Source organism: Mycteria americana, chromosome 2 (assembly GCF_035582795.1).
Source record: "Mycteria americana isolate JAX WOST 10 ecotype Jacksonville Zoo and Gardens chromosome 2, USCA_MyAme_1.0, whole genome shotgun sequence".
Taxonomy (NCBI): Eukaryota; Metazoa; Chordata; class Aves; order Ciconiiformes; family Ciconiidae; genus Mycteria; species Mycteria americana.
In genome coordinates, this window is record NC_134366.1 from 101925399 (window position 1) to 101948206 (window position 22808).

The 22808-nt window shown below is 36.8% G+C and overlaps 1 protein-coding gene across 2 annotated transcripts in view; it reads right to left on the bottom strand.

Annotated features, from left to right (window-relative positions):
* Positions 1-22808, bottom strand: part of GALNT1 (polypeptide N-acetylgalactosaminyltransferase 1) — a 91200-nt gene that overhangs the window by 51430 nt on the left and 16962 nt on the right. Inside the window, exon 2 of one of the 2 annotated variants that reach the window (XM_075494141.1) lies at positions 13758-13927. The gene's annotated coding sequence lies outside the window, so the exon portion shown is untranslated. Of the gene's footprint in view, positions 1-13757; positions 13933-22808 lie in introns of both variants that reach the window. The other variant, XM_075494140.1, reaches the window with a different exon arrangement.

The window sequence follows — 22808 nt, forward strand, 5'->3', positions numbered from 1 at the left end:
TGCTGAAGGAGCAGACTGATCTTATTGCAGGGTCATTCTCTATCATCTCTGAAAGGTCATGGTGATCCTGAGAGTTGCCTCAGGATTAGGAAAAAAAAGCTATCATCAAGGAGGAAAAGGAGGATCTGGAGAACCATCTGCTAGTCAGTCCTACTTCAGTCCCCTGCAAAGATTATGGAACAAATCCTCCTGGAACCTACATCCACACACAAAAAGAAATAATTAAAAAAAACCCCACAAAACCAAAAACAAATGAAAGGGCAACTGGGAACAGACAGTACAGATTCACCAAGGGCACATCATACGGGACCAACCTGGTAGCTTGCTTTAAGGAGAGGACTGGTTTGCTGAGCAAGGGAAGAGCAGTGAATGTTGTTTACCTAGACTTTAACAGGGACTGTGACAGGCTTCCAGAGTACTTTGTCAGAACTGAGTGAGGCATGAACTGAAGAACTTGGCTACCAGGTAGGTGGACCGCTAGCTGGACCACCAGGCTCTATGGGTTTTGGCCAGCAGTACAAAGTCCAGCTGACAGACATTCACCAGTGGAGTCCTTTGGAGGTCAAAACTAGAGCTGATACTAGTTAGTGTCTTTACTGAGAGCCTGGGGGATGGGACTGAATGCACGCTCAGCAAGGTTGCTGGTGACACCCAACTGGGGGTGGAGCACGCAGACGATACCCTGAAACAGTACCTTGGAATGGCCCTGGGCAGCCAATCCAAGGGACATCCAAGGGCTAGAAAAACAGGCAGGTTGAAAACCTCAAGAAGTTCAATAAATGCAAGTGCAAATTTCTGTACCCAGCATGGAATAACCTTATTATCCATATAGTTTGGGTGTCAACAGGCTAGGAAGCTGCTCTGCAGAAAGAAACCTTTGAAACCTGATAGCAACTTTAACATGAATCAGCAGCATGTCCTTATAGCAAAGAAAGTCAGCTGCACCTATAAACAAGCCCAGTAACCACAGCGATAATCCCAAAATGCATAGGTTTAATAATTGCCTTTGCTACTGAGTAATGTAATAAAACTGAAGATTTTTGCAAAGCCACATATTTTTCCTCCCTTCAAAATACTGGGTAATAGATAACAAAAACTTTACACCATGGAAGTAAGAGGAGTATTAAAAACACCTTAGAAGAGTAGAAACAGAGGCTGTAACTTATCAAGAATAAAGTAAAAGGAGGAAATATGGGTAAGTTCAAGTCTTGTTACTTCTGAAGGTCAAGTGATTTTTTTTTTTTTCCCTTGACAAAATCCATGATACACTTGACACTATAGAAAAAGGTCATCTTTAAAATTACTGCTCATATAAAGTGCATTGTTTCACTTCACCACCTCTTCTAACAACACAGTTGGCATGGGAAAGAATGCTTACTCTTTTCAGGATGACACATGACTATTCAGTCATTTTTATCTTTGGACCAACTTCATCTTTGTTTATACTAGTGATCAGTCTTCAATACGACTTTGTAACAGACTTGACAAAGGACTTCACTGCCGTTATTCAACTAAATCAGGATTCTACACGGGATGTGACACCTAAGCAGACGAAGCTGATATAAAGTTTGTTTTCCAAACTTTCAGATATTAATAAGCAGAAGTTGGCACAAAATAAGAGCTCTTCAAAATCCTGACACAACATTTGCTATTTCTAAGCTATTAATATCAATTTAAACCAAATGGAAAGTGATTAACTGAACAGCATCTAAAGAAAGATTGATGGCCTACACAAAATTGAATTTTCAGCTTCTCAGTCTATTTAGTAATGAGGGAGAAAAGACTGGCATACTCTAAGGTAACATATTAGGTATCTGTATAGATTTTTGAGCAAATTTCTAAAAAATGAAGCAAATGCAGATTGTCAATATGAGCATTGTCTAAAACTCCATATAGCTGAACTATTAATGAGGCCTATCCAGTTGAGTATGTCTATATTTGAGAACAGAAGCGATGCCAACACTAGACTCAGATTTCAGAACGACTTTTGCTACTGTGCTGATGTATTTTTTCTTTTTACAGGCCCACGCTCTGTTAAATTGTTTTTAGTGCTTGTTTGCAGAGAGCTCATTACCATCAGCTCCTCAGTAAAGAGGTCAGTTTGAAGATAAACAGTGTTACCTAGTTTCAATGTTATAACAGCAAATGTAAAAAAACATTCACATCGGAGGGTAAACCCATCACCTGTGGAAAACAGGTGTATTTGTGTCTTCTTCACAGAAACATAAATACATCTGGTAAATTTCATCAGGCAAAGAAAATATTCATTAGCTCAAGGATGCCAGTACTCTCTTCTGCTCAGAAGTTAACACAAGAGAAGTACTCTTCATTGAGCTACACTTGTTTGATGGATTTTGAAAGGTTTTAGTATTCTCAAGTCATCTGTTCAGTACAATTCAGCAAGAGTAAGTTCTGAAGAAGTGATGAGAGAAAACAATCATACTAGTCTTGAGCAGTATGAGCATTAAAAGGAAACCTACTCTTCAGAAAAATCTAAGAAATGTAGGTCGGTAAAATCAATTTCTATTCTTCTTGCTCTGTGTACGAAGACTACACTTTGAATTCATCAGAAGTGAATTCTCAATTCATAAATCCATTTTTTAAGCTGACCATTTGAAAAAACTATCAATTATGTTTCTAGAACTGGTAGGCCTTGGAATGAAGGAAGAATAAAACAAACATAGGAGTAGCTGACTACACTTGAAAAACAAGGATGAACTTCATACACAAAGGCAGAAGTTACTGGTTCATAAAGGCTTTCGTGCAGATAAATTAGAATGCATAAATATGCTTATAAAAGCAGAAGCTCTTTCTAGATGAAAATCCAGCTCATCGCATGGAAAAGCCATGTGAAAAATAGAACAACAGGTACGTACTCCATCCACAATTTTGTCAAACTGTTTATAACTGTATGGAACTAAGTCACTGTGCACACGAACCTCCGATTCTCCCAATTTAGAATCGTAGAATAGTTTGCATTGGAAGACACCTTATCCAAGTAGTCTTTACTTAACCTCTAAACTTTTATGATTAGTTCTAATTACTTCTACAGATACATTTCTAAACTGAGTAGAAACACTTTCAAAACCAAGCTCTTCTTTCAGTTACTGCAAGAAAATTAATTTAGAAGACATTTCTATTTTGGTACCTATACTTTTCAGGAACATCTTAACTACAATCATTTAACTTCTGAAAACAGTTTATCATTTTGCAAACCAGTGCTTAACAGTTTCTCAAATGAGTTTGTAAGCAGCATGTACTATCTTGATTAAATCTCCTCAAATTTTTCCAAGAAATCAAGCAAGCATTTGGTCAATGTTTTCAAGCAGTTCCTTCTACCACACAGTCGTTCCTGATTCTCTTCCTAATCAGCACTATTCAAATAAAAATGATCATTTGCAGATTAATAACTACCTAGAATGGCTCAAATATTAATTATACTAGAAATATAGTTTACCTCCGTTTAATAAAGATGAAATATGTGAAAGTTAATTGCAACAGGGACAAGGACATAGAAATTATCAAACCCAAGATGAAATAAAACCAGCTGAGATTACCTACTCTGGTAAAACCAGGATGGCCTGTATAATCCCTTCTGCAGGGCCCAGAAAGAACTGCCATGTGAAACTTCAAAGTGTGATAGCAGCAAAGTCTGGTAATTTACTACACATGCTACCTGAAACAGGCATAAATGCAAGGATATTCAGAAGGACAGCGAGTTGTCCAGACATATATAGTTAGTTTAATGTAATAAAGTATATTAATACTGCATTAACATAGTATACATTAATGTAGTAATTAATATAGTATATAGTATATAAATACTGCAAATGTTTCTAGAACAGACTGAGTGAATGATCAGGGATATAAGTAGATCATAAGTTGAATAAAAAGCAATACAATTTTGATAAAATTAGAACAGTTTAAATTTCTTTCAATCTATAGCTGACTTCAAAGTTACTGCTGTCAGCTAGTGCAAAACATTTTAAATATAGCTCCCACAAGCAAAACTGTAATTTAAGGTGAGGGATATCAGGATTAATACAAAAAATAATGTGGATAAACAAGATGATTACAAGAAAGACTGTAAAGGCTTATAAAAAAAACTTAGTAGGCTGACGAGAATGCACCTTCAATAATCTGGCAACTATTTTCTTTAGTAATCTTGGTGCTAGATCTAGATGGGCAATCTTAAGACCTATTGCCGTTAAAAAGGAACAAGTGACAAGGTAGGAAGAAAGATGGTTTTGTGGACTGGAATAACAGAATCAAGACAACATTTAATGAAATACGTTCAATAGCACGCATTGGAGTATGTAACTTTGCTATCGGCTGAAGAGTTTCAATAAAGCAAAGGCTCATAAGGGTGACACTGAGCTGCCACTGTCACCCAGTCATGGATAAAAGGCCAATGAGATTTTTGGATGCATCATTTGAGTATTCTCCTTAGATATAAAACTAGAAACCATTGTATGATGCACCAGTATTTCACAAGGGAAGGGCAGAGAGAGAGACAGCTATGTATTCGGCAAAGACGATGTTTCAAAGCAGAGCCCTGTGGATTTGTAAGAGACCACTGCAGGGGACTGGACACAGTGACCCAAGTGGTCCTCTCTACTCCCACTCTTCCAGCCTGGAATTCATAGAAGAGTAATGAACACAAATGAAAAAGCCTAAATTAATTGCTTCCAGAAGCAAACACAGATGCCAGATCTTTGTCATAAAACTCCTCCATACCAGCTCAGTGTTTGTGGTGGGGGTTTGTTTTGGTTTTGTTGTTGTTGGTTTTAACTTTGTTTTTTAGAAGAAAAAAAAACAAACCACAAAACAAAACCAAATATCCACACTCATGGATTCCTGTAATGCCAAATTCTCCCAATAGATTGTTTTTGAGAATAAAAGATTTACAGAACTCCTCAAATGAAAATCTTTGAAAGGCTTTAAGTTACTTTTTTTTTTCCCCAGCCATAGCCAACACTTTTTAGACTGACTTTAAGAAAGCCCTATCTTGCTTGCAGGAAAAAACTGCAATGGGCAAGGTTTCAAAGGACCAGATAAACAATATTTTAATAAAATAAAAGTTCAAAACCATTTTAATCCACAGATTTTGGATTTACATTCTTTTTTACAATTTTTGCTATACAAGAAAAAGAATAAACTGATTCAGGAGGGAGACAAAATATTCCCTTTCAGAATATCACTGTAAATATTACAAAAGCTCAAGACGATAGGTAAAATTTGGAAAGCAAGAATACAATAAAAGTACAAAGACTACTGCTGTCATATAAACAGCTGAGATTTGCTAGACTCCTATTCCATGACTTTAAAGTAGCTTTCAAATGACTGAGGCAACAATTTCATTTTTCTGTCTGCTCTCCAGGTTGAATGAAAATTATCTAAAAATAGACAGACTTATTCAGGGATCCTTCAGACATTTCCATTCTCTCAACTGCTTTGACATTTCAAATATACTTCTATTGCAGCCAGTGAACAATCATATACATTACTTAATATTGACAATCCCATATAACTTTTTACAGTACTGCTTCAAATATTAGGAGTACATCATTAGTTCAGTTTAATTACAACACATAACAAAATGAAATACACAGATATATAGTGAAGCCAATAGCAGTAAATTTTTGCATAGGCATTAAGTTATTGTGTATTACAGTACTGGCAGGTAAGTTCAAGCCACCATTATTCAAATCTTTTCCTTCTTACATTGAGCAGCAGATATCGCCTCTCCTGACAGCTACAGAATAGACAATCCTTTTAGGAAAGTAGATTTATAAGCCTATAGACAGTTTTCTTTTCCTGAAACAACTGCAGTCTTAAATTGGGCTACTGACACTTCAGATGCTGACAGAGAGCAAACATTCCCCTTTAAAGCCATAGCTACTTCACATACACACTCTGGGAGGGCTACCGAGTGTGCTTGACTTAAGAGTAACAGCCAGCTAGAGAATATAGACAGTATTTTCATCAGCGAGTATCACAGGCAGCACGAAGACAATGAGCAATTCATGAGTGAAAAGCTTTTGTTATTAACAGCAGCAAGAGAGGATTTTAATGTCAGTGCTAGCAACGCACCAAGCTCATAAATCCCCAACATACAATAATTGTATTGAATAAATGGCTGAAAGTGCATCAGTAACACCTATTCGAGCCTTCTGCTACCCTTCACAGAGGACTAGAGGGCTGAGGTGGGATTTTCTTTGGTTTTTCTTTTTGCAAGATTCACAGTTGATGACCTAGCACTTAGCTTTTTCAGTACAGCAACACCCCTGCCAATCAGCATCCCAGAGCTATAAACTGACTCCATTCGTCAATAAATCCCTGAAGAGCTGTGCTAGCTGGTCTTCCAATCCCTACACTACAGGATTGGAAGAGGAAAATCCAGGTCACATCAGTACAGGTTTTCTAGGTGACGACCTCCATTTCCTCAAGAAAAACAATTTTGTCATGTGAGCTACAGACCTTGCAAGTTCACCATTACTCAGAAGAAACTTTTTTTTTTAAACTAAGTAATTTTAGCTTCCCTATCAGAGCTAAATGCTTGTTCCAAGGCTCTTTTAAGAAATAAAAAGCTGAACTACCCAAAATTTATATTACAACAGAATAGTGTCACAGTAGTCGAGATTAGGCTATTAGTATACTATTTGCTGTCTGCAACAAAAACCTGTAAACTCCACATATTTTAGATACTCAGGCTTGTGACATGATGTAACACAGCATGAAGGCTTCTAGCCAAAAGCAGCATCACTTGGCCTTACAAGGCATATGTTCACTAAGACCAAATGCATGCAAGCAGTCAAGATTTCTAATAATCAAGAAGTCACACATTCCAAAGACTATTTTAAATCATCCAACAGGTGCAAGATGAGCTATAAGTAGAACAGGCTAGCTGACAAGAATTCTTTTAAAGCTAAAATTCCTGCTGGAAAAAAAAAAAAGATTTACTATAGCAAGTGATCTTCTTTAAGAAATCATATGCACTAGATCAGACTATGTGGAAGTAAAAACACAGTAAGCTGTTCCATATTCTCAATGCTCATATTATAAAGGAAGATGGGAAATGTTTCTGCATAGTCCAGAAAATCAAATTTACTTCTAAAATTTTTTTAAAGTTCTACATTAAAATGTCAAACTGCAAACTCAGTTTTTACCGTCCAAGACTGAACTAAAATGAATACTATCCTTATCAATAGATCACTCTTCATACAGATGTGTCAAATACTCAATAGAATTTTCTGCAGATGATACTTTCTTCAGTCTGCACATGTCAACAGTTACAAACATCAGGTTGCATTTGCTTTTGAAGTATTTTGAGGAAATAAGCAGATTCTTCTTGAAAACACTGATGAACACAGACAAAGGGGGTTGGAATTTACTCTCTATTCTGCTATTAAGATAGAATAAGAGAAGAAAACTAGCAACTCAGGTGTCAGTATTAAAGAATCACGAGTTTCCAGGAGAAATCTTTGACTACTTAAGTCAGAAAAATTCACTGTCACCACGCTAGTTACACATTTTTCATAGATAAAGACCTAAGCAGACTATGAACAATCAAGTGAATAAATCTTTTACAAGACAATCTTGAAACCTTCCTCATATGTTAGCAGAAATTGTTAAATCTTGCAAGCTAAGTCTCAGTTGTTTTGAAATATCCAGCCTCCATAAGGTTTCTGATTATTCTTTAGATATGTATCAAAGCCAAAAGCTAGAGTGGGATAAAATTGTTCATTAATTCTTCAAACACTTTTAAAGACAGCAGAAAATTACATAGGCAAATAGTCATCATTAAGGATGAGTAACTAATGGGCAAGAATTTGAATTAAAGAAAAGCAGAGTCAGCCAATTAGAAAAAATATTATAAAGGAGATTTCTGGAAACACAGGGTAAATTGCAGTGAATGGATTCAACCATCCTTATGTGATTAACTGCAGAAAACTCTAATCCTGAAAACTTTCTACTATAGATTAACAATCCAGAAGGGGAACTTGGAGAAATACCAAATACATTCAAAGAACATTTTTTCTCTGCCTTCAATATATGTGGAAAATATTAAAAAAAATTATAAGTGTTCTAGAAAAAAGCTTTGAAAACAATACAGGTAAAGAAAAATTGGTGTTACATGCTGGGGCCTAGGGTGTTTATCTGGAGAAGCTGGCTGAATTCTGCCTAGAGTAACTGCAGAACTTGCTGACAAATCAAATACAGGCAGATATCAAGTTAAAAACTGCTGAAGAGGATAATGCATGTGACTAAACATGAAGACTTAAAGAATTGGGATATATAATTTGACAAAATAAGGATTACAATCGTTTAACACATCGTGGGTTATATTATGTCAAGTAAAATTAAGAACGGTAAAGAATTCAAAGGTTTTGTTAACAAGTTTTACTTCCCATCCCTTTAACAGTGATGCTGCAGATAGTTTAAAAAAAAATTAAAAATAGCACACACACACACCCCACCACACCTAGGGAAACACAAAAATTCTAACCAGAAGTAGCTCAGCAGTTTTGCAGGGCTAAATACTTTTTGAAATATAGAGAAAACATCAGATCTCCATCCAAAAAATCTAGCACAAAAAAAAAATCAGAACATATGTTTGTTTCTCTTTCTCTAGAAAGAAAAGACTGATCAGATATGGAGAAAAAAGAAAAGCTAGCATTGCCAAATTTTGTGATACATTCATTAAATTATTGCAGTGTTTCTCACAAAAACTTGTGCCCCTTTGCTATATCCACTTGCAAATACAGATTCTACGTAGAAAGCAAATGCTGTATTTATACAGACAGGCCATACAGCTCTTAAGCATATATTCACACATGAAGTCCGTTTTCACATCATAAAGCTGTCTGCTCAGCAGGTAACTTCTGCTGCTAACAACTGTTTTGTATTTAATTAACATGCACAGTATTGCACTAAGGATAAGATTCTTAACATCCAGCCTTCACTTTCCCCCTTACTTATACTCCCTTGCTATAGATTTTCTTAATTCTATCTTCCCAGAGCTCTCTGACAACACAAGCTTGAGAAATACCATGCTTTAAGTTCTTTATTTCCTTTATCAACCCATGCAAATGTACACATGGGATAAAAAGAACAACCATGAGATTTTCTTCAAGGACCCATAAATTTGTCTACGTAAAGTCTATTTCTAAAGTAGGCAATGTTTGCATTTGGGGTTCTACTTTGGATAGGTAAACAAGAAGAAAAGAACTGTCAGATAAAAAGCTAAATAGGCAGACTAATAAAGCAGAGTTCTGGAAATCCTTTAGAACTTGGGATCATTTGCAAGACAGGACAAGGAAAGAAGAAGCTGAATGGGAGAAGTTGCTATAATAGTTTGAAAACAGCCCAATATAGCAATGGCTCTTCTTCAGGACTAGAGTTCTGGATACTTTCTTTGTCCCCATGGCATCTTGGTGTTCAGCACTGGTACTGATACTTCCACAGGACCAGAGCTTAAACTCTAGACTTCAGACAAGCTACAGAGGTTTATATGCTGAAGCACCTGTGATGACTGACAGTACAAGAGAATTTACAGAAGTATCAGTACTGTCTATTTTGAACTGTGGCAAAAGCTGGTTTCACATTTTGGGACATTCTCACAGCAAAAGTCTACTCTCTGTTTCCTTTTCCCTGAATTTTCCCCTTTGATACTCAAGCAAGCAAACTGTCCTTAACTCTCAAGCAGGCAGCAGCTCTGACCAGTTCTGTTCCATGCAAGCAGATGCACTCTCCTTCCCCCACTGCTCTTACATCTACATCTCCTAGGTTGCTACCATACAAACAAAAATGAAGATAACAGGTGAAATAGAGACAGGATGAAAAAGTGATCTTCTGTTGCTATTGGAATCAAGACTATTTAACAAAAGGAGGAGGAAGGAGGAGAAGGAGAAGTTAAGACCCCACCTAAGAAATATACAGCTGCCCATACAATTCAAAAAACCTGAAGCACACAGGTGGACACCTGTCCACCAAGTATACTTTTACAGTTACAGAAAGACAGACAATTCTAAATGATGGACCTAAGCATAGAAATTGTAATTGATCATGGACATACACCTAGCTGATTATAAGTTATCAGCAGACAGAGCTTCCATATTCCGTTAAGTGGAGGGGAAAGAACTCTGACCCACCCAGGTCATATGCCAGTCCTAATGCAAATAAATGAAACCGTTTTTACAGTCCCTAGAAATATGAATACGTGAAAAAGCTAGATTGGTAGACAAACAAAACAAAAAGCCCAACTGAATAGTCATGAAAGATTGGCAGAAACTTGATGGCAAACAAGAAAAAGACATTTTATGGCCAGCCAGCATAATAAAATCACTTTTAATTGCAGAATACTGAGACTATATAGAAAAAAACCAAAGACTAAAAAGGACAAGAAATCTAGTCTATTAATTTCACTGTGAACAGCTTTGTCCTCTCCACCCTGCCCCAAACCAGACATATTAGATAACCTTATAAAAAATATTCAGGAACCAAGACTTCATTTGCCAGTATTTCCAGACAAACTAAACGCTGGCTACATTGAAGATTTTTCTCAGATTCATCTTCAATACTACAGTAAATATTTTAAACCTCTTTATATTCACTAGAGTAGTACTTCCAAACAATTAAGAAAAAAAAAATTAATCCACTTGTTAAACTTGGTTTGCTGAAACTTAAAAATACAAAATATTAACATTGAGACCAAAAGCTTGTTGCATTTAAATCCAGCTAAATGTGACAAAGAACATCTTGGTTTTAGAGTTTTTCAAAATGAACTTCCTTCTGCACTCTGGACATGCCGTTATAAAAAGCATACCATTATTAATGAGAGAAAACATAACAAGAAAGAAAGAGGTCTACATCAAACAGGTGGATATAAATTTAAAGCAGCTCTTGGGTAGCCCTATCAAGTCACTGTAATAACAGCATTTGTGCAGGAAATTCCAGTTTGGATTTCCAAAGGTTAAACAGAACCACTGAGCATGCTTCCCAGCTTCCAACTTCATCGAAAAATAAAAAAAATTGACATTCAAGTTCACATTTGATCAAAAGCAGTAGTATGGAAATGGTAAGCTGAATTCTATAGAAAACAGCAATCCTGTTTTGTTAATGGCTTCAAAAATCTTCACTTTTTTTAAAAAAGAAAAAACCTATCATGTTTTGAGCTCCTTTGTGAAAGAAAGTGCTAAAACACAAAAACGAATAAAACTGCAAAAAATTAGTTTTCACTTAGATCATGGAAAGTATTTAAACAAAGTCATTTTTCACAGGAAAATGCTATATTGTCAGCATTCTGTAATAAATGCTTTTCCAATGTTGCTGGATTTTATTCCTTAATTCTCTAGAAGAAAAATGGCATTCACTCACATGTTAAATTTCAAGACTGTACTCTTACAGCTAGGGATTCCAAAAAAGGTTTTCCATCTGGCTTAACTTGTAAGTTTTCATCCTAATATGAAAAAGGTTTGGCAAATTTAAATAAAATGGCCATATCAAGATATAGGCATTGCATCAGTAGGAGAAAAGAGTAAACAAAATTTAGAATTTGTTATTTGTTGCATGGTGCAGCAGTCCAGAGAAACCTGAAGAGTGTGATATGTAATTTAAGGCAGAAAGATTATTTCTTGAAATATTTTCTTCATTTTTTTTCCAGTTACCTATAAGATTGATGGTAACAATTTTCTGCATAGTTGCATAGAGAAAACAATCAGTACAACATAAAGTATGGCAGAGATGTATTAAACGTCACTAAATTACTTAAGTTTCTTCAAATACTCAGGTGTTTATTACTTCACCAATTTTTTCCAGAAGTTGTCAGGCACTTCGTAAAACCCAGCTAATGTATTTAATTTGACACATCATTTTTGAAGGTATGAAGCTGGTAGCAACTTAAGCTTTTTTACAATTCAAAATTCATACCTGACTAGAAGCCAAGAGAGAAACAGGTCACCATAAAAAAGGTTAATGTGTCAGAAAACATTGAAAAAGGAAATGTGATGGAACTGTTTTGCAAATTCAGCTATACATTAAGTGGAGACCGCAGCATTTGAATAATAGAATCACTTTTTAAAATTTAAATTAAATCAGATACTTTTAAAGCATCTTTTAAAATTCTGTGCTCCAATTAATTTAAAATTAATTTTCAGTAACTTTTCTGAAAGATTTTCAACTTCTCTGAAGATACTACGATCTTTACAAGAGAGGGTAGACATGCCTGAGAAGCGATACCACAAGGTTAGATCATGGTTAAAGATTCACCAACACACTACTGTGTTAGTTGCTATTCCATCTTCTCTCTCGCATTCCAACATGCTAGCCCTCTGCTTTGCCAGCAAAAATTTACACAGCAATGAAGAAACTCAATCAGGGAACTGATACAACTGAAAAATAACCAAGAACAATTGTGTCTTTTCAGCCACACCAGTCTCCCAGTGCAGACCCAGACCAAAGAATGCAGACCAATCAGGTATGCCCCCCAAGAGCAGTTATTTCCACTCAAATCTGCTACCTCATTAAACTCACCATTAGAGTCAACAACCACAGAAGAGGTGGCCAGGCTACAGCGAAAGAAATAGCAGTGCATCTGCAGCTTGAGAGGCCATAAGCAGTAAATCCAGAAATAAAAAATTTGTTTTTTTTTTTACCTTAAGATTTTGCTTCCGAGTAGCCTTTACTGTTATTTAACAGCATTAGGTAGTAATTTTGGATATATTTTTCCCTCTCCCCTGAACTGATGCTTTTTCAAGCTATACTTTTTAAGCACTGAATTTAAGAGTACATGCCAGATTAAGATCTTTTGGAACTGACTGGAAAAGGATCCACTTAGACCTGAAACAGGCTTTTCCCTTTTTACCCCACTGAACCTGAACTTCAAAGCTGGCCCCAAAGAGTTCTTCAGAACTCAGTCTGTGAAAACTAACCTTATGAAAGGTGTTAACAGGTTTCCAGGAAAGAAAAAAAAAATCAAGGCAAAAAAAAGCAGAAAGTGTCAATACCAAGGATATCAAGTGGAGGACAACATTTAACATGCTAAATACAACTGAACTGGTTAATCTTTTCTGCCAAAGGAAACAGACTTGTCCTACCACATCTTTGCCCATCTGTCCCATTAAACTTTGGTTCTCCATCTTGTTTCAATCAAGCTTAAAAAAAAAAAAACAGTAGCAAGTGGGAGAGGCACACAGAGAGAAGGCTTGACAAGAACTTGATTGTTAAACACCTCATTGGGCAGCCAGTGACTACACAGTGGTAGTTTAATAAGTCATCTCTTGTCAGACAAGGATGCTTTAACAGAACTGTGTTTACTGTAGAAACACAGAAAATAAAAACCAGGATTTCTTAGTTCAGCTGGATAGAAAACTGATATGAATTCCAGCTCATTGGCCTAGATCACTCTCTTCAAGATGATATCATACTGAGAGAGTAAAGGTAAGTTTAGGAGAACTAAAAATGGGGTGCTTTACCCACTTGGATATTGTACTTTCCAATACCCAGAGACAACCACAGTAACTGATAAATTAGGCTTGTGCTAATATCTTAGGGGATTCTTATGGACACCTGTTTAATAGTTGAAGACAACTGAACTGGTCCACCAGGACCCTGACTGAACAGAAAAATATAGAATATGCAATGACAAAGTAGTAGCATACATGCAAGTCTAAGTGCTCCCTTTGCTCTAAGATACATCCAAAGCAGACAGACCTGACCAAAACATCAAAAATTCCTGGATCACATTTTGTACTAACCTCCTCTGCAAGTTTACAGCCATCTGGATGGTCCACTAGCACTGGTGCCAAAATCCCAGTACATTGCTGTAGAGCGCCTGTGGTAGGAACCATAGAGCAATAGATTGGCCTAGGCCATTCTGACATGAACGCAGAAGCAGAAGAGGTCTTCCATCCACAAGGTCTTAAGGCTGTCCTAGAAGAAGAACAGAAATTCAAATAAGTTCCCCACTCAATTGTGGCAGAGCTTGAGGTGGAAGGGGAGGAAAGTTTTCCAGCATTTAAGACTTCAAAATCCTGTGCAAGGGAGAAGGAGCCAAAAGACTGCTTCTAAAAAGAGGCAGTGAACTGAGCCTGTGAGGAAAACAACATATGCAGGGTAGAGTGGAGAGGTGGAACAAGTCATCAAAATTTTTTAGCCTTTCAGATGATATGATTTAAGTGGGAGGACTGCCTGTCCTCCCAAATAAGCAGTTATCTATTTTTGAGTTCTATATATGTCGCCCTCTATCCAATCATGAACACTTAGCACAACAAACTACGAATTGTTTTTGATAAGGCTAGAAAACAGCCTCCTCAACAGCACACATTCACATGAGCAGCTCCCCAGATGATCATTCTTTTGGACTAAGTTTTCCCATACATATTCTAGTTTACAGATGTAGGGGTTTTTTCACATTCTTTCATCTCTTGCCCACAAGTTAAACATTAGCATTTATAATGACTGCTTTTGTAAAAAAAAAAAAAAAAAAAAAAAAAAAAAAAAAAAAGGCGTTAAACTAACACAGACCTGATGCTTAAGAAGTAATGTTTTTACACTTCTAAAAAAAAGTGACACCTGAAAAATGATGCCTGAGCCTTGCCGAGTGTTATCTGTTAAAATTTTAGCAGTATTGAATGAATTCCTTCAAATCTCTTCCTTTACCCAGTTAACACAGCAGTGTCTGAAGGAAATTCTAAGCAGCTGGAAAGTAAATAAAAATTTAAAAAATCTGCTTTCTTGTCTGTTAAGATATTTTAACACAGTTGTAACTTGCCTACACTTAAGTAATATTTGCCACATATTATGAGCTTATGTGTTGTATGTACCATATTACATATGAGTCTAAGTTATTCAAGTTTATTGCTCTACCTGTTTAAACTGTTAGCTTTATATATTGCCTGTCCAGATGAAAAATTATGTACAAGGGAGAAAAAAAATAAGATGCTGACACTATGATAACATGACAGTATGGAGGAAACACATGGTAAGGAAAGCTAAGATTGCCAGTGATAGAAAAGATGTTTGTCAACTGCTTATTCTGAAACAAATTGCTTCACCTGCCTCAGTACTGGAGTAAGTATGATACTTGGCAGTTTCCCTTTTTTTTTTTTTTGCATATCAAAGTAGAAAGGGAAAACGTCTCAACTCCTAATTTTGTTCTCCATTTGAAGATAGGTTACCAAAGTACCAATAAAGCATACTGACAGAATAGGAAAAATAAGCAGTTTTATATCCACAGAAGTGGCTTACATTCTGAATTTTAGAAGAACTGGCTAATGATCTCCCAGAAATAATACCAATTTTTACCAAATCTGAAAAAAATAGGTTAGTCTCAAAGGGCCAGAAAAACATGGCTTCACAAGATGACCCAAGACATACCCAGTAGGACACCTAACATAAATGACGTCATTATTACCTTTCTGAAAGTGTTAAATATTAAGAGATCATGACCTAATTCTGAAGAGACCCAACTGCCTTTATCAAAGCAAATTAGTCACAGCCCTCAAGAAGGTTAAACACACAGACTTCTATGACATATCTGACTAGGCTCCACACGTTGCACTGTAATATGCAATACGCACCAAAAAAAAAAAAAATCAGTGTTGCTTATGTTAAATTAGCTTTTTTTATATCACTTTTCAGTAAAACTCAAGTGCCTTACAGAGGTAGAGAACATGATCCATTTTTACAGAAGGTGAATCTAGTCCGTAGACAATTGTTCCAAGTGACTGGCAAATCTGGGAGCAAGTTTTCTTCTATCTGCTCAAGAGTTTGAACTGAAGTATCTATCTATACATTTACCTGGTTAGGTGAAGATCCATATTTTAACAATTTTGCTAATTTATGTATTTCTTCAAAGGATCCTAAGATGACAGGCTCTTTGTTCAGTGCCGTCCAGACACTGGACAGAAATAGCTCTTATAACACACACAAACAAAAAGCAATCAATGAGAGCACGACACAGAGAATAGTCCATGTTGCCATTAGTAAGCAAGGCACATTTACCAAGGGCAGATGCTCATGTTTTGTAGTGAACTTCCACACACTTAAAAGCTTATAATTTCCCTTGATCTTTTCTTTGGGTTACAAAAATGCCAACCATTCAACCATTCTTTCTGCACATGCCATCTTTTCTAAATTGCCAGTCATTACCATTACCCTCCTGAGGCAATTAACTGTGCCTACATCTTTCTTGAAGTACAATGGCCAAGACTGACACAGTACTTCAACCTTACAATACAGAACCACGCAGAAGGTTCAACTCTACATATCCTCCAGATTATACCACCATTTATTCATGCCAATACATGCACAAACCTCTTCTTTCTGAACAATGCTGCATTGTTAACTCTCATTTTATAATCCATGGCTTGTCCCAGATTGGGGTGGGGAATGAGGTGGCAGGAACAACTTAAACAAGTTCTCAGTTTGTTGGGTTTTTTTTTAATGTTATTTTGACCTAAATATAAAGCATTTCACTTATTCTTCTAAATCACATCCTATTCTTTCACACTATCTTTCCAGCATTCAAGATTCTTCTGAATTGCCATCCCAGTTTCCTGTACCTGCATTTATTTCCAAACACCTCTTGTCTTCAGATTTCATAACCATATGGTATTCCATTACCCAGTTCATGAATAAGAACAATAAGCTGAAACAACTACACAAAATCCCATACAATATGCTTTCCTTTGCTGAAAGTGAACTACTGAAAACTAAAACTCTGGCTACTGTTAACCTAATGATTTTACACACATCCTAAAATAGCTTTTTTTATCTAGGCCATGTTTCCTTAGCTTGCTCTGCAAGAGTATCACATGTGGCTTTCTTCAGTCCACAAGCTTCCTGCTGTAGAGGAAGTCAGATTGGCTTGATTACATGTTTCTGATCTTCACAATAATGCTTCCAAATTTGCTTCCCTAAACTGCACGTTCAAAGAGAGGACTGTCTTACCTGTAACTACATCTCTTCAGTATGTTTCTGCTCTAGCTGGCTTTTCCATTATATCCTGTCAAGAACAAAAATTACAGCACAGTATGCACGCAGAACTGGCTGGTGATCTTCTCATGTTTCCGACTTGAAACAAAGCTATTTTAGTGAGAAATGGGCAAAAGAAACCAAGGTGAAGAAGGTGCACTGTGCCCTTTCATTTTCTTGATGTAAATCCTAAGTAACCCAGAAAAAACTAATAACCTACACACACTGCTGATGTGGACAGGCAAGTAGGTTAGAAGACCTGGACACCAATAACAGAATATGTAGGTGAACAAAACCAAGAAAGCATTTGCTGCAATAGCACTTACGAGTACTTAGATTAAGGCTACCAACCAGTAGGCATTAGTTTTCAATGCTCCATACCATGTTACACTGCTACACAATTTAAACTGAAGACTGTATGCACAGTTTAAAGCATAAGTAAACAGCCTTCAAATGAAATTGTTGGAGCTGGGATTTTGGAATTTGGAATCCAAGCAGCTTCTGTTAATAAGAAGTTCTCACATCAACTCCAAGTATTTCACAGGATGAAAGTTAGATGAGGATGATTCTAGGCAGAGATCTCCCTTGCCAATAATTTTTACTGTCCTGTTTTATATTCCATTACCACCAGCTAAATGTTCTGTCATCACATGCACGAGACCCTCTGCACAGTGAGTGCCTTAGCTTTTGTAAGTGGCACCCAACAACAAAGAAAGGTTTTTTGGAAAATTGACTTTTCAGGGGAATCCAATACACTGAGCTTTTATTTAAACCTAAAGAAATTTTAGCCAGGCACTCCGATATGCTGACCAGATTCACAGCCACAACATTTGTAGAGTGCAAAATATAATTGTCTCATATTCAAGTTAAGCGTCTATACTGAACAGCCTCAATATTTGCATTCCCATTATTCAGAGAACTTCCTTCTGACACATTTAAAGTTAGTAACAGCAACAATCATGCAGAGCTACTTATGCACAATGAAATAACTATTCCTAATTGTCACTCTTTATCCCACTTACCACTTTAACCTCTTCTTAAATATAATATGGAGTGACTGTATGATTTTATAGTCATGCATTATCTTCCCAGTCTGTACAGTCAATTTCTGTTTATTCAGTGACACACCTCCCCACACACATAAAGTCATACAGCTGCCATAAAGTATGTAGCCAACTCCATTTTGTCAGCTTATTTTTCTTCCAGCTCAGTCCAGTGGTATGACCCTGCACATGGCCAGAAACATCAGAGCAAGGGAGTGAACAAGAACTCATGGGAAGGAGAGAAAATTATTAGCCTGCCATGAAACTCCAGAGAAAACAGATTTATAACACTGAGAAAGCCACATCATCTACCTGTTGGTCTTGAAGTGACCAACAATACATAAAAAACAGAGCATACAACAAAACCACCATGGTTTTATTCCATAAGTCTCCATGGTTTTATCTTATACAGAAAGACAGCAAGGGAAATAATCATTTGAATAAATCTTTCCTAATGGAGACAATCCAAAGATTTTTTTTCCTGCATGCAATTTGTCAGAAAGAAAGTAAGATTCATAGGCATGATTTATAACACAATCAGCAAAACCATAAACACAGATATGTGTTTAACAGGTGTAAAGTACAAACTGCTATAATACTATATCCCCAAAACTTAGAAAAAATTGTCAAGGTAACTGTTACTTCGATCAGGCTGACATCTAAAGTGTATGCCCTTACTTTTCTTGGCTTTCACCAATAGGTTGTTCACCAATCAAGCAATGATTCCAGCAAGTACAGCCAGGCAAACAATGCAGCAGTGCCTTCCTCTCACAGCCTGCCTTCTTCTGTCTTCTGGGGACACAGACTCAAAGCAAGGCAAGCCAACACTAGTGGTGTATAAAAGGGACTAAGAGAAAAACCCCATAGGGTTTTTTTTAAGTAAATATTATTTTTAGAAGTCAATTGTAAAATGCCCCCCCTCCCCCCAAATCAAGACTACAGCAAAGCTTATTTTCACTTTGCTTGAGAGTACTACACTGCTGGAAAGCACAAGAAAAAACACAAAGATACAAGACAATCTACTGCTTTCAACAGTAAAGTGTCTACTATCATATTCAGCATCATTACTAAATCTCTTTGGACTGTAAGAAGTATCTTTTTCATAATTCAAACAGTACCTACACAGAATTGCACAACTCGAAAAAGATAAAAGCTATCTTTCATAACCTCACAACTGCTCTCCAGAAAGACAAAAACCGAATTATTTGCAAATCAGGAGCAGCACTACAGGTCTGTAAAGATGATGGAAGTCTTTCTTAACTATCATGATTCAAAAACATTAGTAAAGCAATCAGCAAAACCAGTTTATTTTTATAGCATTAACGTACATCAGCCTTAAGTATGAGCATGGAGCATCAATGGTCTGGGCATGCTTGCCTTCAGTGGGACTATCAACAAAGAGTTGTGTGTTGACTGCTGCGAGCTGGCAGACACCCTCTGCACCTTCTCTTCAGCCACAAGGAAACACTACCCTCATTGTTTCACAAGAATGCAAAGCAACCAGCACGGGTTCATATGGAGGATGTGAGCCACAGCACAAAATGCATTAGACACCTCTCAGCTCCTTCAGTTGACAAAGCATTCACTATGAAGGAACCCAGAAGTCAAGAAAATAAGATTTAGTGTCAACTACAAGTTTTCTGTTTGTTTTGTTTGTTTATAAAGAGTGGGTAATTTAGCTTTTCAGTAACACTTCTATTGTAATGGGCTATTGAAAACTTAAAGACTGAGCTGTACTTCCCTCTCAAAATCTCTACCTTCCTATCCTATTCCACAATACTTTCAAAATCCGGTCTTTGCCTTCTCTCCCCCTACTTGCAAGAGCTCAGGTGGGACTAGCAGCAGATGCACACCCCAACATTTCAGACAACACATTTCCTGTATACAAAGCACTGACTTTGGACCTCACTGGCAACTCTTCACCACAAGTCACATGAAACTCAGGAGACATTAGATAATTATCACTTACTGTAACAGCTCAAGTAGTCATCTTCCTCAAAAAAAGCAAGTACGGCAACAGCCCTACACCAAGCAGCAGCAGCTAGGCAGAATCATCAACTCCTGCCAGTATGCCAACTGGCATTAACCCCAGCTACCTACATACATGTGTGCATGTGTACATGTGCACAGGTATGTACACAAAGTGGATTTCTTAATTTAGTTGTTACGAATATGACTCAGCTTCCACTTTCAGAGTGCTGTCCTTTGCTAAGAAAACCATTTGTGACATTAATACTGGCAAACAAACACAGGACCCCTTCAACTGAGAAAGGCAATGCTTTCTGTTTAACCTTTTCTAGTCTTCCCTGACTCATTAGAAAGGAGTAAAAGTTCCCAGACCTACTGAGGAAAAAAATCCTACTTAATTATGAATACAAAATAGTTAAATACATTACTGCATTAAAATCAATCACAGCTGCCCTCATAAACATTCAGTAAAATTGCATGCCCTATGATAATCAACACTTTCTTCAACAGTGAACAGAGAGCTTCAGGAAAGCTGCCTGCTGTATTCTCAGGTATAATACTCAACTGAATAATCTGTAACCTCTCGTTTTCTCATCTGATGCAAAAAACCCAAACAGTAGGAAAGCTTACAGGGGGATGGTGTGGGAGAACAGAGTTTAGGGGGAAAAAAAAAAAAAGTACCCAAGTTATTGTCATATCCAGTTTCTCCGTTTCCACTGATAATTTTTAATGGAACTACAGAGAGTGAGATAACTACAAATATTTCCCATTACCTCAGAGATGATCAGAAGGATGCAAAATTATGGACATTCAAATATGCTGCTTTAATGGTGCTTAGAAGATCACAACCCCAGCCTTCCACGGGCCAAGAAATCAGTTTGCAAGTGGCAACAGGCCATTGTGGGATAATAAAATTACAGCAACTCTGTCCTATACATAGAAAAAGGGAACTACGGAATTGTTCTACTTCTAACCAAAGGCTTCGCTTTTTTAGAGATCACACACACAGAGAGTATTATAGTGTACACTAAAGCATATGACTTAAAGTGAGAAAAGTGGGAGGGGGAGGTATCTAAGCAAGATCCTAAAACTTGCCATTCACAACAGGCAGTACTTGAAATAAATCAACTGGTAAATTTGTAAAAGCAAATGTCAAATTTACACAATGCTTCTCAACATTTACAAAGGATCTCAATGATATAATATTCTCTCATGAAGTTAATAAACAAAGTGCTAAGTGGTAGGAAGTCCCCAAAGTAAAACCACTGCTCCACATATCTAATTATGTCTGTTTAGACACTGAGAAATCATTTCTTCCAGTACTCTGGCACGAGAGACAGTCTACTGTCTATTCGGCTCTGTACCTTCATTGCGAAAGAAATATTAATATTAGAGTCCTTACTCTAAACCAGATAATTTATGGCTGTATACAGAGCTAAAAAAGGCTGTTTATATATTTACTAACTTAGGAACCAAATGTAACCATAGAAAAACCTCACAAATCAAATAGGAAGCATTCTCTTGCAAGATATAATTAGCACTTCTTAATCAAAGACGAAAATGAGAAAATTGTATTCTTGTCCACAAGCTTTTATGAAGCCCTATATTATCACACATTACAACATTAGTCCCCCAGTAAGTAATGGAAATACTAGACACAGCTGTTTAAGAGGTGAACAAGCATATCGTAACTCCAAAGTCCAAAATAATGCACTGCTTATTAGGAGGACTAACTCAGGGAACAGTAAGCTTACAGCATGTAAAAGCAAACCCTTAGAAGAAACTTAGCCTAGAACACAGAAGTCATACATAGAACCTTCCCTAAAAAAAGTCTGGCCTGTGGACTCAGTTCTTGGAAAATATTAATGCTCTATTTAAAACAAAAATTTTGTGGCAAGGGAAATAAATGGCAGTAAGGAGGAAATGGTTTGCTGCCTTCTGCCAGATTTAAAGCATTTCAGTAGATTTAAAGCATTTCAGTAAGACTGTCTGTCAGTGTCAACAGGAGAATATGTACTGCAAAACAACGAACTGCTTGAGCAAGCATATGTCTTCATACACAAATACGAACCCTCCCACAGCAGTTCTAGTTTCGGATATCTTCATCTGCCTCCAGGCAAAGCTCTGCTGCTTGCAACAGTATCTGAAGTTTGGCTGAGCTGACAAATGACTATCATTTCTCATTTGCAAGAGTAGGAAGATTGCTTTAAACAAAAAAATTTCTTCCATTCTTCTAAGTAGAAACAGGCAGGCAAACACTTTCTGGCTTCAGGTGAGATAATGGTCCCTATTTCAGGAAGTTCTGTTTACCCCAAAGGAACACAGGAAACATTACGTTATCAAGTTTCCAAAACAATGGATTCAGTTAGTAACACCGATCCTAACTTCTTTCTTGTCCCTTTCTGTAAAATCAGTAACAAGTAGTTGAAACAGAATACTGAGAGCTATTAATGCTGTCATAACAAGGATGAGGAAACTGCAACAATAAACCAATGAATTAGCTTTTCTAAAAAAGCACTGCGGTTTTAATGCAGCCTTTGGCGATGCAGCAATCCGGCATACAGTTTCCCACATGCTGCAAACCTTACGTTTTCTTCCTAGAAATACCCCGTTTCACTTAGTTTACTAATTGCTGAGCCAGTCAGCTGTTTGCAGTGCCTTTCTTTTTACACATACAAACCTAGAAGATACTTCAGTATGCAGGAAGCAAGGTATGCAGTTTACATATACATCATGCGTAAAATCAAAAACACTGAAAATCAGCACTGCAGCTCGAGGAATGCATAACAACATCCCCTAGTCCCTAAGCATTTGCTTCTA